Source organism: Aythya marila (assembly GCF_965140915.1).
Source record: "Aythya marila genome assembly, chromosome: 2".
NCBI classification, from domain to species: Eukaryota; Metazoa; Chordata; class Aves; order Anseriformes; family Anatidae; genus Aythya; species Aythya marila.
Genome location: NC_139043.1, coordinates 55,030,278 through 55,044,974, shown reverse-complemented (window position 1 = coordinate 55,044,974; position 14,697 = coordinate 55,030,278).

Genomic DNA, 14,697 nt, shown 5'->3' with positions numbered 1-14,697 from the left:
TAACACTCTAGCCTTGATGTTAAAAGTTGTTTTAGCATAGAATAAGCATCAGCAAATGTCAGGTATAACCATAATTTTGCCAAAATAGCTAGGAAACATTGTTCTTCCTAGATATGTAAGACAGGGACAGAATATTGCTGATTCATGAAATGGCCCATATGAGCCTCAGCAGCAAACTGAACGTGATAGTTTTGACATTTATCTCTCTAGTGGAAGATGGGGCTGTCATTTTTACAAAAGTAGGCCTTCTGTCAGGATTTGATTTGCAGCAGCAAGGTCTGGATTCAAATCTAAAAGTGTTTTTAGGGAAAACAGGTATCACACAGAAACCTGGGAAAGTGTAATAATCTTTCTGGAGCTCCACATGGTAATTTTTACCATATATGAATCAAAATGCTAACAAGTAATGTTTTTACAAAAGGTAGGAAAGAAAACTCTAAAGTAGATAAACCACTCATGCCAGGAAAAGTTTTTGGGCTTAACTTCATTCTCCACAGTGCTATTCAGTTCTAATAAATACACATACAAAACAACTGTTTCATTTAGTGTTTGATCATGAATTAATAGAGTTCTTGATTTTTGGAAAAGTAAGGAGGAGGTGTAGCAGAGCTGCCACCCTGGACTTCCAGAGGGCAGACTGTGGCCTGTTTAGGAGGGTGGTTGGCTGAGTCCCTTGGGAGGCAGCTGTGAAGGGTAAAGGAGTTTAGGAAGGTTGGACACTCTTCAAGAAGGAAAAATTATAGGTGCAGGAGCCGGCTGTCCTCACATGCTGAAAGACAATGTGGTGAGGAAGAAGACCAGCCTGGCTGAACTGGCGTAGCCTAGCTGTGGCTAGAGCTCAGGAAGAAAAAGAAAATCTATTACCTTTGGAAGAAAAAGCAGGACACTCAGGAGGACTACGAAGATGATGTGAGGCTATGCAGGAAGAAAACTAAAAGTGCCCAAAGCCCATCTGGAAGTTAATTTGGCTACTGCCATTAAAGACAATAAAAAATGTTTTTATAAATACATTATGAACAAAAGAAGGATGAAGGACAGTCTCCATTCTTTATTGGATGTGGGCAGAAACATAGTGACAAAGGAGGAGGAAAAGGCTGAGGTACTTAATGCCTTCTTTGCCTTAGTTTTTAGTAGTAAGACCAGTTTTCTGGGTACCTAGCACCCTGAGCTGGAAGATAGGGGCAGGGAGCAGAATGAAGCCCCAGTAATCCATGACGAAATGGCTACTGACCTGGCAAACTACCTGGATGCAAATATATGGGGCCAGATATGATCCACCCAAGGGCACTGAGGGAGCTGGCGGAAGGGCTTACCATGCTGCTTTCCATCATGTATCAGCAGTCCTGGCTATCTGGGGAGGTCCCAGTTGACTAGAGGCTAGCAAATGTGATGCCCATCTACAAGAAGGGCCGGAAAGGAGGACCAAGGCAACTACAGGCCTGTAAGTCTGACTTCAGTGCTGGGGAAGCTCATGGAGCAGATTATCTTGAGTGCCATCAAGCAGCACATACAAGACAACCAGGTGATTAGTCCCAGTCAGCATGGGTTTATGAAAGGCAGATCCTGCTTGACTAACCTGATCTCCTTCTATGACAAGCTGAAGGGCTCAGTGAATAAGGGAAAAGCTGTGGATGTTTTCTACCTAGACTTTAGTAAAGCTCTTGACACTGTTTCCCACAGCCTTCTCCTGAAGAAACTGGCTGCTTACAGCTTAGATGGGCATGCAGTTTGCTTGGTAATAAACTAATTGGGTGGCCAGGCCCAAAGAGTCGTGGTGAACAGAGTCAAATCTAGTTGGAGGCCAGTCACTAGTGGTATCCTCAGGGCTCATTACTGGGGCCAGTTCTCTTCAATATCTTTATCAATGATGTGGACAAGGGGATCAAGCGCACCCTCAGTAAATTTGCAGACAACACCAAGTTAGGAGTGAGTGTTGATCTGCTTTAGGGTAGGAGGGCTCTGCAGAGGGATCTGGATAAGCTGGACTGATGGGGTGAGGCCAACTGTATAAAGTTCAACAAGGCTAAGTGTCAGGTCCTACACCTGGGGCACAGCAACCCCATGCAATGCTACAAGTTGGGGGGAGAGCAGCTGGAAATCTGCCCAGCAGAAAGGAACCAGGTGGTATTGGTTGACACATTTGAATGTGAGCCAGCCATGTGCTCAGGTGACCAAGAAGGCCAACAGCATCCTGCCGTGTATCAGAAATAGTGTGGTCAGCAGGACTATAGAAGCACTTGTCCCCCTGTACTCGTTTCTGGTGAGGCTGTACCTGGAATATTGTGTTCAGTTTTGGGCCTCTCACTACAAGAAAAACATTGAGGTGCTGGAGGTTGTCCAAAGAAGGGCTGTGAAGATGGTGACGAGTCTGGAGAACAAGTTTTATGAGGATTGGCTGAAGCATTGTAAAAGGCTGTTCAGGAAAGTAGTTGAGTCACCATCTGTTGTGGTTTAACCCGGTCAGCAGCTAAACACCACACAGCCATTCACTCACCCTCCCCCCTCCCTCTCTGGGATGGGGGAAAGAAACAGGAAAGTGAAGCCTGTGGGCTGAGATAGAGACAGTTTATTAGGATAGGAAAAATATAATAATAATAATAATAATAATAATAATAATAATAATAATAATAATAATAATGTGTACGAAACAAGTGATGCACAATGCAATTGCTCACTGCCTGTTGACCGATGCTGATCCTATCGCTGAGCTGCCAGCCCTCCACTCCTGCTAGCCACCCCTATATATTGCTTAGCATGACCTCAGATGGTATGGAATACCCCTTTAGCCAATTTGGGTCAGCTGTCCTGGGTCTGTCCCCTCCCAGCTCCTGCTGCACCCCTAGCCTGCCCACTGGCAGAACAGAACAAGAAGCTGATAAGTCCTTGGTTTAGTGTAAGCACTGCTCTGCAACAATGAAAACATCAGGGTGTTATCAACACTCTTCTCATCCTAAATCCAAAACATAGCACCCTACCAGATACTAGGAGGAAAATTAACTCTATACTAACTGAAACCAGGGCACCATCCCTGGAGGTATTTAAAAGACATGTCAATGTGATGTTTAAGGATATGGTTTAGTGGTAGACTTGGTTGTGCTGTGCTAATGGTTGGATTTGATGATGTTAGAGGCCTTTTCCAACCATGATTCTATTTTTTTCCAAAATGATTCTATGATTCTATTTGTCCTTTCTGTTTCTTTCTCCTTTTCTCCATGACATTCTGAACTGTTTCACTTTCCTTGGGATCAGGTCAGAGTTTCACCGCATGGAAAGAAAATCAGTCCTTCAAATATGAGCAATTTGTCCTTCAAGAGATATATGCTTTCCACCGACCTGAGAGTAAAGACTGATCAGGTCTTGTTCTGCATCTGTCTAGTTTCATTAATATGGAGAGATTAGTGAAGGACAAGAACAAATTTAATCAAATGGCTGAGATGTCGGCAGATATCAGCAGTACATGGAAAGACATGAAAAGCCTGTTTGAAAAGTTGAGTCTCTAGTAAGCCACAACAACCTCCTTCAGAAAATACTACCTTTCCTTCTATGCACAGTGAATGTCTATGTGCCCTGTGTGGAAGCACAATAATTGTGGTTCTGGGAAGGTTAAAAAGGTAACTCAAGTACTGCAGAGCAGACAGGAAGAAAGGAATTGAAAGGTATTGAAAATCAGCTTGGAAAAATCAACTTCTTAGATATGAGAAGTTCACCTTTTATAATTTCAAGGAAACTGTAAGATTTCTTTGTCTGAGGAAAAAAGAACACTATAACACTGCAGCTGGGGGGGGGGGGGGGGGGGGGAGAGAGGGAGGGAGCAGGATGGGATTGCTCATGCATTCGAGTTGGCTAAATATAACTAAGATTAATGTTTTCCCTAGCATGATAAAAGTCACCTTTTGGTTTATTGGCTAGTTCACATACAAGTAGAAGAGAGGAAAAACGTGTACAGTAACAGGAAAGGGCAGAGTTCCAAATTCTTATTATTTTTCATACAGCTAAGTTAGTGATCTACTGATCTTATGGAAATGAATAAGAATCTAATAGTCCCTAGAAATAAACTTTCTGCTGCTTCATAGAAAACGCTTAGCTGTTTGGGATTATACTAGTTTATGAGCTCAGAAGCAGGCAAATGAGGACAGTTTGGAAAAAGGAGAGATTAACTGTATTTTTATATCTTACCTTCTAAGATTTTGCATGTGATGGTTTAAAAAAATGAAGTCAGCAATAGTTCAAGTGCCTATATAAAACACAGAATGGCTGTTATCATATAGGAATCTTTCCTTAAAGGAAACAAAACAAAAGCAAAAACAAAATCAATCAAAAAAAAACCAACACAACAACAACAACAAAACCACAAACCAGCCAAACAAACAAACAAAAAAACCCCACAACACTCAACAGCCTATTTTTAAAGTAATAATATTCATTGTACAGTACTAAATGAACAATCAAGCAGCCAGACTTTGCATACACTGCAAATGTTTTATGGTGGTGACAGAAACCTCAGTGAAAAAGGAAGTAGTGTAATAGTTACAAGACTCAAGATTACACTTACATTGCATGGTAAGCCTGTTTGAAGCCTTTGTCCATCTCATTTCTGTACTATAAAGACCTTAAACTAGACCACAAAAACCTAGGGCCCTGAAGCCACTGTCTCCCTACTTCTTGGGTCAGTATTGTGGGACTAGCCTCACTGAGGTTTGTGTAATAAGAACTGATCAGCATCTGAACTAAGATGAGTGCTTGTGTCCTGCTTTTCAGCTGGAATTTACAATTAGGCATTGATTCATTCATGAGTCAAAGGTCTTAACACATTATATCGTGTTAATATGACAATAAAAAACTAAGTGAGGAAGGAATTGTGGAAACAGAAATCATAAATTAAGAAATGCTTCCCAGATGAACCTGTGAGGATGACCTGGGAGAGATAAGGCAGAAAAGCAGTCAGTCACTGCACAAGGCTAATGCAGAGTTGCTCTCACCTGCAGGCAGTCTGCTCTGGAGAGTGTAAGATCACCCAATACCATTCTCACAGCCATGGAATTTTGCAGGGATAGTGGGAAATCTGCAGGGACAAGTGTCTGTGGGAAGCAAATGAAATGGAGTAAGTTGGGTAAGCAATGGCAAATGGGGCTATAATTGAAAGATACATGGAAAATACAGGGAAACAAGCTGGAAGGAGAAATAGAAATAAGGGAAGGGAGAAAGAACACTGTGTATACTAAGCAAAACTGTGTGCTTTGGAAAGGGGACATATGAGGAAAATGGAGCATGGCTTTGAGATTGCTTTTACAGAATGTCGGATCACTTTCCCTCCTTTCCCAGAATGTCAGATCACTTCCCTTAAACAGACATCAGTTCCTCCCTTCCTATTCCCCCACATCCCTAGTTTGGCCTTCAGTTGATGGGCTTGCTTGGTAACCTACCTCCCAGGCTGTGTTATAAGAATTGAGTTTTCCTATTCTCCTGTGTGCTCCAGGAATATTCCAGTCACCATCTTTACTGAACATGATTTTCTTTCCACATGCACAGACAGAAGGCATGATATTTAGAAAGGCATGTTCCTTATCCATAGACAAGGCAAAGGACAAAGTCCCAACACAATTATCAGTCCTTGTACTGAAAAGAAAGAAAGGTATCATTGCCTGTTTGAAGATGTCTCATCTGACTTTGTACAAAAGAGTGTAAAATCTGACTCACATGGCATTGCCAACTAAAATTTAATTTCCTTCCTTGAGTAGCAAGTATGAGCTGTTGATAACAGTCACAGGCTTTGGAAGAAAGTGACTCTGTATCAAACTCTGGGGGATTTAAAAACTGAATGTTGCTCATAACTGGCCAATTCACAGGATTAAACATGTCAGAACATGTATATTTGTAAAATGTTTTGTTCCTTTTGAATTAAAGGTGCTGTAAAGGGCTTTTGCAGTATGCTGTTTGATCCCAAACACCTCAGGGAAATGTGTAGTACTCCTGAAATAAATGTATGCTACATTATTTATTTAATTTTTCCAAAATGGAGGCTGAGAACTGCTTCTGTGGGAAACTAAGTACAGCAACATTAGGTTCTTCAGATAAGAATACAGAACAAAAGTTTGTATTCTTCCATACACAGACATAACAGAGCAACAGGCAAAACGCAGTGAACTGGAAAGGACATTGTTTTGGAGAGTGCTTCTTGAGATGCTTCTGACAAATGGAGTGTTAAACAGCAAACAAAAGGCTCTGTTCCCTTTAGCTGCATTTCCCTTTCCATTGCTTGGCTTCCTCAAAACTTCTGGGAATAAAAGCACTGCACTTGTGGTTGCTTTCTTTAAATCAAAATGAGGAAGGACCAAAGACAGGGTGAACTCTGCTGGTTTCGATTTGATAGCATTTCCTGAACAGAATTTTTTTCCTAGCTGTGCATTTCCATTAGGATTGCATGAACCTAGTTATGTTACAAGAGCTGTCTTGAGCAGAGAAAACCTTTGTTTCCCAGAAGGGATCCTTAAAAAGGGTGTGGTGTAGTTTTCTTACTGTTTTCTTACATCTCCACCAGGCTGGCTTATTAGGTGGGTTAGAAATAAAATAACAATCTACATAAATCACCTAAAAGTGGACCTCTTAAAGCAGGTCCAGAGGAGGGCCATGAAAATTATCAGAAAACTAGAACCCATCTCCTACAAAGAAAGGCTAAGAGAGCTGTTTTTTTTTTTTAGCCTAGAGATGAGAAGGCTCTGGGAAGACCTTGTAACAGCCTTTCAATACTTAAAGGGGGCTTATAAGAAAGATGATCAGAAGCTTTTTACAGGCCTGTAGTGATAGGACAGGGGATGATGGTTTTAACCTCAAAGAGGGTAAATTCAGGTTAGATATAAGGAAGAAACTCTTCAATATGACAGCAGTGATGCACTGGAACGTATTGCCCAGCGAAGTTGTGGTTCCCTGCAAGTGTTCAAGGCTAGGCTTGATGGTGCTTTGGAGAGACTGGTCTAGTGGAAGACATCCCTGGCCATGGCAGGGGTTTGAAACTAGATGATCTTTAAGGTCCCTTCTAACCGAAACCATTATGTGATTCTACAGTTCTATGTCACAGCAGTGAGCATGTGATCCAGCCTTCTATGTACCCAAAAGCTGTAGCTCAACCATACAGAACCTAATAACTTCACAAAAACTGTAGGCTGGATCACATTTCATCAGAATGGTATAACATGTCCAGAGCAATTGTAAAGCGAAAAAAAAAAAGTGGGGGGGGAGGGGGATTGTGAAGAGACACTGGGAAGTATAAATAGGATCACTAGTTGAATTATTGATTTCAGAGAAACCTACAGTTTCCTAATGATTGGTATGCAAAAAAGGCCCAGTGATAGGCTTCTTGTTAGTATATATGTATAATGCAGCTTTGTGAAATGATGTTGGAGCCTGCAATTTATCTGAAAGTTGCTTCTTTTCCAGTCACTTACTAAAAAATTCAGAGGGGATTAAAAAATAAAATAAAAATACAGCTATTCAGAATGCCTTTGGAGCATTAATGCTATTACTATTTCAGTTATGAGTAACTGTTCTTTATATTATAATTGAGAAGCATTTTAGCTGTTGGTAGGTATGTTTGGATGCCACTTTCATCATTCAGAAAGGCTCAGCAGGATTTTGTCATGCAATTTCTAGCTGAGAAAGCATCCAGGAATAAAGTAAATGCTCAACTGTCAGATAAATGGTCTGAGCAGGAATGGAGGAGGAAAATTTCAGTAGCTATAACACTAACCTATGATGTTAGAAACATGACTGCTGTACCCCAGATTTATGTGCAATTTGAAATGAATTTTTTAGACCTTAGTTTCTATGCAAACGGTATTTCAGTAACTTACATGACTATTGTTTATCTGGGAACACTTGGATGGTAAGGCACCCAAGCACTGCCGGTAGCAGCACTATAATGTTAATAGACAAGTATTTAAATCTCAGAGACTTCTGTTCTGTAACAGCAAATCAGCATACATGTCAGTGGCAACTTTTAATTAATGCTCTATAAAAGTTAGTGTGACTGCCCACTTGAGTATATCAGATTATAGCCAGAGGAGACCTCACCTATTCCTTGTTCTTGGAAAGCAAAGGGTTTCACTTCCAAATTGGAGCACAAAGTATGCAAGCCCTTGCAACATGTACAGCTGCAACTATGGTACTTATAATGCAACATACTTAACTACATTCACCAATTTTAGTAATAACTAAATCTGTATTTTTTCAAAAAAATTTATTTTAACCAAGTAAATTCAGATGCAGACGAAGGCTGTAAGATTATATTAGCAAATATGTGACAAAGTTAAGTGATGCTTTTAGATAGCATTATTATTATCATTATTAAGTTGCATTAAAGTTAGATGTAATTCTATCATTTAGAATAGATGTACCTGGATTACCTCCCAATATTTTGGCTACTTTTCTTTCACAGTGACAATGAAAATAAGCAACCACATACTTTACATGTCTCTTTTTTCAGCCACTTCTGTGGAAGCTCATTTTTCTCCAAACTACCTCCATGACTAACAGTCAGACCCAGCTATGAAACATACAATTAAAAAAAAAAAAATGCCCCCGATGTTCTGATGAGATGCAACTGTGCAGACATACCTTGATTATATTGTTCCATTACCCATTGTTACTGGGTAGCTCTGATTATTGAAATTAATCACCCAGCTTCAGTGAAGTGGTTCATGGTCCTGATGTCTGAGAGCCAGCATCTGCTTTGTAGCTGTCTCCATCTTTGCCAAGATTTATCATTGCCTCTAAGATACCCTGTACATGGATGGCAGCAAGAACAGAGAGCATCTGAACTCTAGCTTCTTGCTTCCAGGGCAGTCACATGCCTGTAAAGTCCCAGTGAGAGTGACCGTGAAGGAGCAGCAGAAATGAATCACTATGGACTTACCACTACTCACATTCTTGTGCTGTTTGTGGGGAAGAGGTAGAAAAGGATGGATGGGGGGAAAGGTGTTACTAGTTTGCCTTTAATATCTCATTGCTCTATTTTGTCATTAGTAGGCAATCAATTTCATTAGTCTCCACATGCTAAGTCTGTTCTGTTTGTGATGGTAACAGATAAGTGATCTCCCTGTCCTTATCTCAATCCTTTAGTCCTTTTTCATGGTATTTTCTCCTCCTGTTCTTTTGAGGAGAGAGAGTGAGAGAGTGATGTGGTGGAGTTTAGCTAACCATCAGTGTGAAACCATCACAGAAGGTTTGAGCCTGACGGGATTTTCTACAAAGGAAAAAAGGCTTTTTCTAGTACTCATATTTTTTGTATTTTTCTTTTATTTTTAATTTGCAATTTTTCCCCCACTGATCTTCCTTAGGTTATAGAATTTAGAGAGTTAATCTCTCCCCACTCCCCCATTTTCTTTTCAAGCCATAAAGCCTTTATTTAAAACAAACAACTAAACCAACCAACCAAACAAAACCAAACATTATTTTTAACATGCTCAGTGATGGACAACACAGAAGAGACCCTAGTAGACTGCTGTTTTTGTTAATTATACTCTTGGCAAAAATAAAAATACTGAACCTCTCAAGATTCCAACAACAGGGCTTTTGTCGGTGCTGCAGAGTTTTATACTATCAGACGTATGCTCTCTTTGCGTGGATATAGGTTGATTATACCATTTCTCAATATGTGTGGCTCATTAAGGAAAAGTGTTTTTAAGTCTCTGTCTAAGAGGCAAGTTTCCTTAACCTGTAAAGGTTCTCATCTCTCTTCAGAGCCACTTCCAGTAAATAAACATATTTTTCCAGTACGAATTATTTTTTTCTAGAGGTAATAAAGGGATCAAGAGCTCTTTGTCCTTACACAGTATTTTGCTGATGTGTATTCAAATATCACATTTTGCATGTTTGGCAACAATATAAAACTGGGAACTCATACTTAGATCATCAATAGCCGTCAAACATATTTTCTGATTCATGCTGCTAACGTAGAGTGCTTTTTTAAGCATACATTTCCTTTATTATTCATATGCATATATAACTTTTCATGTAGGTTTTTTAAAAACAAAACAAAACAAACTTTTACCTGCCAGCATCCAGTGTCCCAACTTACTGTAATTCTTTTGTACATGAAATCAGTCCTCCTTAAATTTTCTCTCCTTCTATTTGTATGTTAGTAGCAAACAACTTATATAATGATTTTATATATTCTTCTCACTTATGAATAATGATATTAAATCACAGAGTGTTAAAATTCACAATACAGAATCTTCTGGGAAGAGGTAATTGTGCATCACATCCCATAGCCAGATTGTTCACATTGTTTAGCCAAATAAGCTTTTCTGGCTTTTTAACCTCCTTTAGAACTACTTTACCTCCTAAAGTACTACTTCCCTCCATACCTCTCAAGCTTCCCTTATAACCAAATTATACTGAAAATCAGCAATGGCAATTCAGAGATTTTTTTAACATTTTAAAGTTCTTAGATACAAGGTATTTAATATTTAAAGAAGAATTACTTTAAATAGTCATGTAAAATTAGGGACTGTCGCAATAGAAATATTTCATTGTCATTGTACACTATGCTATGACTACATCCCTAACTCCATGTACATTTCTATCCTTTCATTAATATGATTGCTAATTCTGACACTTCCATCTAGTAGTGCACCAAGAATGCCTATTTTTCTGAACATACACAGACAAACCTAAATTTATTAAGTAGCATGACCTACTTCTCATTCACAGGATATTTGTGTAGCTAGAGAAATGATTGTAAATAATTTTCTATCATTATTCACATTTTTCCTTTAGAACTCTCTCTGCTGATTGTTATGGATCCTAGCTGCTCACCACTTTGTGCAGCTAGCCGTTTTAAGACATGAAGCATATTTATATACACATTCACATATACAGCTCATATGTACTGCTTTATTCTGTTTGCAACAATAAGAGTAAATTGCTAAAATCTTGCAATGTATGATCTGTGGAGCAGATTAAACCAGTATGTCATATTAGATAATCCTATGCATCAGAATGAATTTCAAAGCAAAGCTAACCACTATGTCCTATATGAATCACATATGCATACACTCATCTGGGTACTGACACAGCTCTAAAATTTCTCTAAATTCTTCTACAGCTCTAAATGTAAGTAAAACAAATGGGACAGTTGACATTCTGAAATGTACTTTAAACATCTCACTAAACAATGGGTCAGGCCAGCTGTGCAGTGACATGCAAGGAAGCAGACTTCTCAACCAACACTGAAACAGGATTTGCCAAAACTGGGGGAAAACAAAACAAAACAGGGAAGTTGTAACACAGTGTGTCAGATAGGAAAAAGGGCAGCTGTGGTGATTTCACCCTGATGGACAGCTAAACTACACCACAACCACTCTCTCACTCCCTCTACTCAGAGGGAGAGGGGGGGAAGAAAATACAGTGGGAAAGAAAAATATTCACTGGTTGAGATAAGGTTAATTTAATTAAAGAGAAAAGAAAGAGAAAAACAAACAAAAAAAATAAACAAATAAACAAGCAAAGAGCATGGGGAAGCAAAGAGAGAGAAGAACAATTATTCTTCACTTCCCATCAACAAGCAATGTTTGGCCATGTCTTGGGAAGCAGGACCTCAGTATGCATAGCAGTTGTTTGGGAAGACAGATTTTTCATAAGAAGAGCCCCCACATCCATCCCAGCCTCTTATTGCTGAGCGTGACATCATATTGTATGGAATATCCCTTTGGTTGCTTTAGGTCAGCTGTCCTTGTGGTGCCCCCTCCCCCCATCTTACCCACCCCCAGCCTGCTGGTTAGGTGGAGGGGTGTGGGTGTTGGACAGAGTCTTGATGCAGTGTCAGTATTGCTCAGCAAAAGACAAAACACTGGTGTGACACCAATGCTGTTCTGGTTACAAGTGCAGAGCACATTATATGGGCTGCCACAGGGAAAGTTAACTGCATCCCAACCAGACACAGTATAGCTATTCTCACATGGAAGTGGAGGAGGATGAAAAGGGATCAAATTTACTGGCAACATACAGAGCATCATTGGATGAAGATGGTGTATGATGGTCTATCAATACACAAGGTGATAACAGGCATTTTATTTTTAATATCCTTCACCATAACAGATCATTCTACAATTGCACAGGAAGATGCAGAGAGGAAATGTTAAACTCATGTCTGTTCACGGATGGCAGAACTTCTTGCAACATTTCCAGGAATCAGAAGCTGAGTTTTCTCCAGACTTTTAAACACATTTCAACATCAGTGTTTGAATCCTATGGTTACTTTCTACAGCTTTTGTATTTAGAGGGGTGATAATTTTTGAGGTTTGTTTTCATTAGCTGTGTGAGTGGAAGTTGTACTGGACATCTATGAGAAAAGTTACATCATTTATTTCGTGACAAATCCTATTTGAATTAATTCTGACTGCATTTCACTTATCTGCTAAAACTATCAGCTCAGATTTCACAGTCCGTGCAATACTAGTGGAAGCCATGTTGATAGCTTCCTGATGTTTTTTCATTACTGCTTTACTACATCATTGTTACACATATAACTGTTTTAAGAAATGAGGTTTCATTGTGACAGTTTCATTGTGAGGTTTCATTGTTGACCTTAGATAGACCTGGTAGAGATTTTTTTCATTGGCAACTACTGATTTCTTAAACTCAGTTTCCTGTACGAAACAGCTGGTTTCAAAAACTATTTGTTTAATGCTCAAACACAGGAAAAGACCATGCAGATAACTTTGAAATAAAGTTTTAGTTTAAATATTCTAATCTACTTATGCTGTTTATCTTTGCATAATAGAAACATGTCAAAACAATTAAGAAGCATATCACCATTCATATTTCTGCTGAGATTTTGATTTCCCTTTCCAAATTAGGTTGGGAAGATTTTCACATTCCTGGGGGATAGAAGAACAGTTTCTCTTCCCCCATTCTAGTTCCATGCAATAACTGAAGGTTGGAGAGATTGATAAAGCAAGGAAAGAGTCTATACTACTGACATAGTAATGACTAAGAGGAAATATAAAATCTATATGAAGGACGAGGGATAATTGCTGGAGGTGACTTATTGAGACTAAAGGTATGTCCACATCTTAAGAGAAGGTATAGTGTTGAGGAAACTTCCAGGGTGAAGCATGGCAGATATGCAAGGAATCTGTTCCATTATAGTCCTCTTGACAAGATAACCTGTAACCTGAGATATTGGCAACACCAAGGAAGCTTGATGTGGTGACTCTAAATAATACAGTCAGGCTCTGTAATATCACTACAGGGATGGGGAACTGGATGGTACTACAGAACCGATAGACTTGGCCTTCCCGGGGCCAAACTGATAACAAAATTATGTCTTCTGGGTTAAATTTGCTTTGGAGATTCAAACCCTCAGTTATACTGAGTGCTTCCTTGAGAAACCTAACATTCTCTATAGATTTGTTTCATTTGTTAACTCATTTGCAGTTGGTTGTGTTGGTATATACTTGATATCTGCAAGCGCTTTGTAGACAGTGTATTTACCACAGGCAATCCAAAAGAATCTGTACTCCTGTTGCTTCAGTAAACTGCACCAGTTATTAAACTACCAGACTGAAGGTTCATCATGCTATTTCTACATCCATGATCATGGTAATTCAATATATTGAATGTGACTGGATTTATTGTGCTGAATTGGGCATCACTCAGAATCTAAGTTCCCAGCCCCTCTGATATCTGAGGACAAAACTGGAACACAAGGGGGATTAATTCCTTACAAAATTATTTACCCTTTAACACAACAGAAGGATAAAAGCACAAATAAATGACTGAGGATACTTGGAGAATCTGTCACTTATAGCAGTGGTATGACATTAATAAATTAAAAATTAGTTTATCATAACACTAACATTCCTTATTGTGACACTTATTAATTTTAAAAATATTTTCACATGAATTATCTCACCTTTAACTGATTGTGAGCAGCCAAAGAGAGTGACTTAGTGGGGCTTTCACATTTCTGAATCTGTCACCTACAGGTTTCCTAGCTCTCATTCTGCTGCTTTCAACATTTAGGGTGTTCTTGAAATACAACTGCCCTTTCATCACTGCTAGGATTTTTCTTTCAAACTTAATATGTTTCATTTCATATTTATGGATTGGTATAGGATACATTTCTTGCTGGCATTGCTGTAGCCCGAAGTACTTTGAAAGTCTTTTTATAGACTTCATAATGAACTGCTGATTGTGATATATCAGTTGTCTAGTTAAGAGACTCTAGTAAGGAAATAAACAGAGATGATAGTTGGCACTTCCAACTGAAACTGCATTCTTTTGAAAATACATGTAATTAGCCTGATTAGTTGTTAACAGAAATGTGCAAACTAGTTCATTTGAGAAGACCTGTTCAGATGGAATAGACAAATAGTTGGCTGCTAAGCAAGTAAATAGAAAACAGAGGTTCTTTGCTCTTTGAATCAGGTAGAGGAAGACTGAGTCAAAGGCTGTTACAGCCATAGGGAATGATCTGGCCTCCTGAATGATGCTTATTCTTCTAATATTTCTGAAAAAGAGGGAATATATATATATATGTGTGTTTATATAATAAAAAATATAGCCCACCAACTCTGTTCATAGGTGACTCAGAGGACACAGTGCTCAGCACAGAGATGAAACCAAAACTGTGAGTGAAATATCAGCTGAAGGCATCATTTTCAACAGCACTGCCTGAGAGTACCAAGATATCTGATG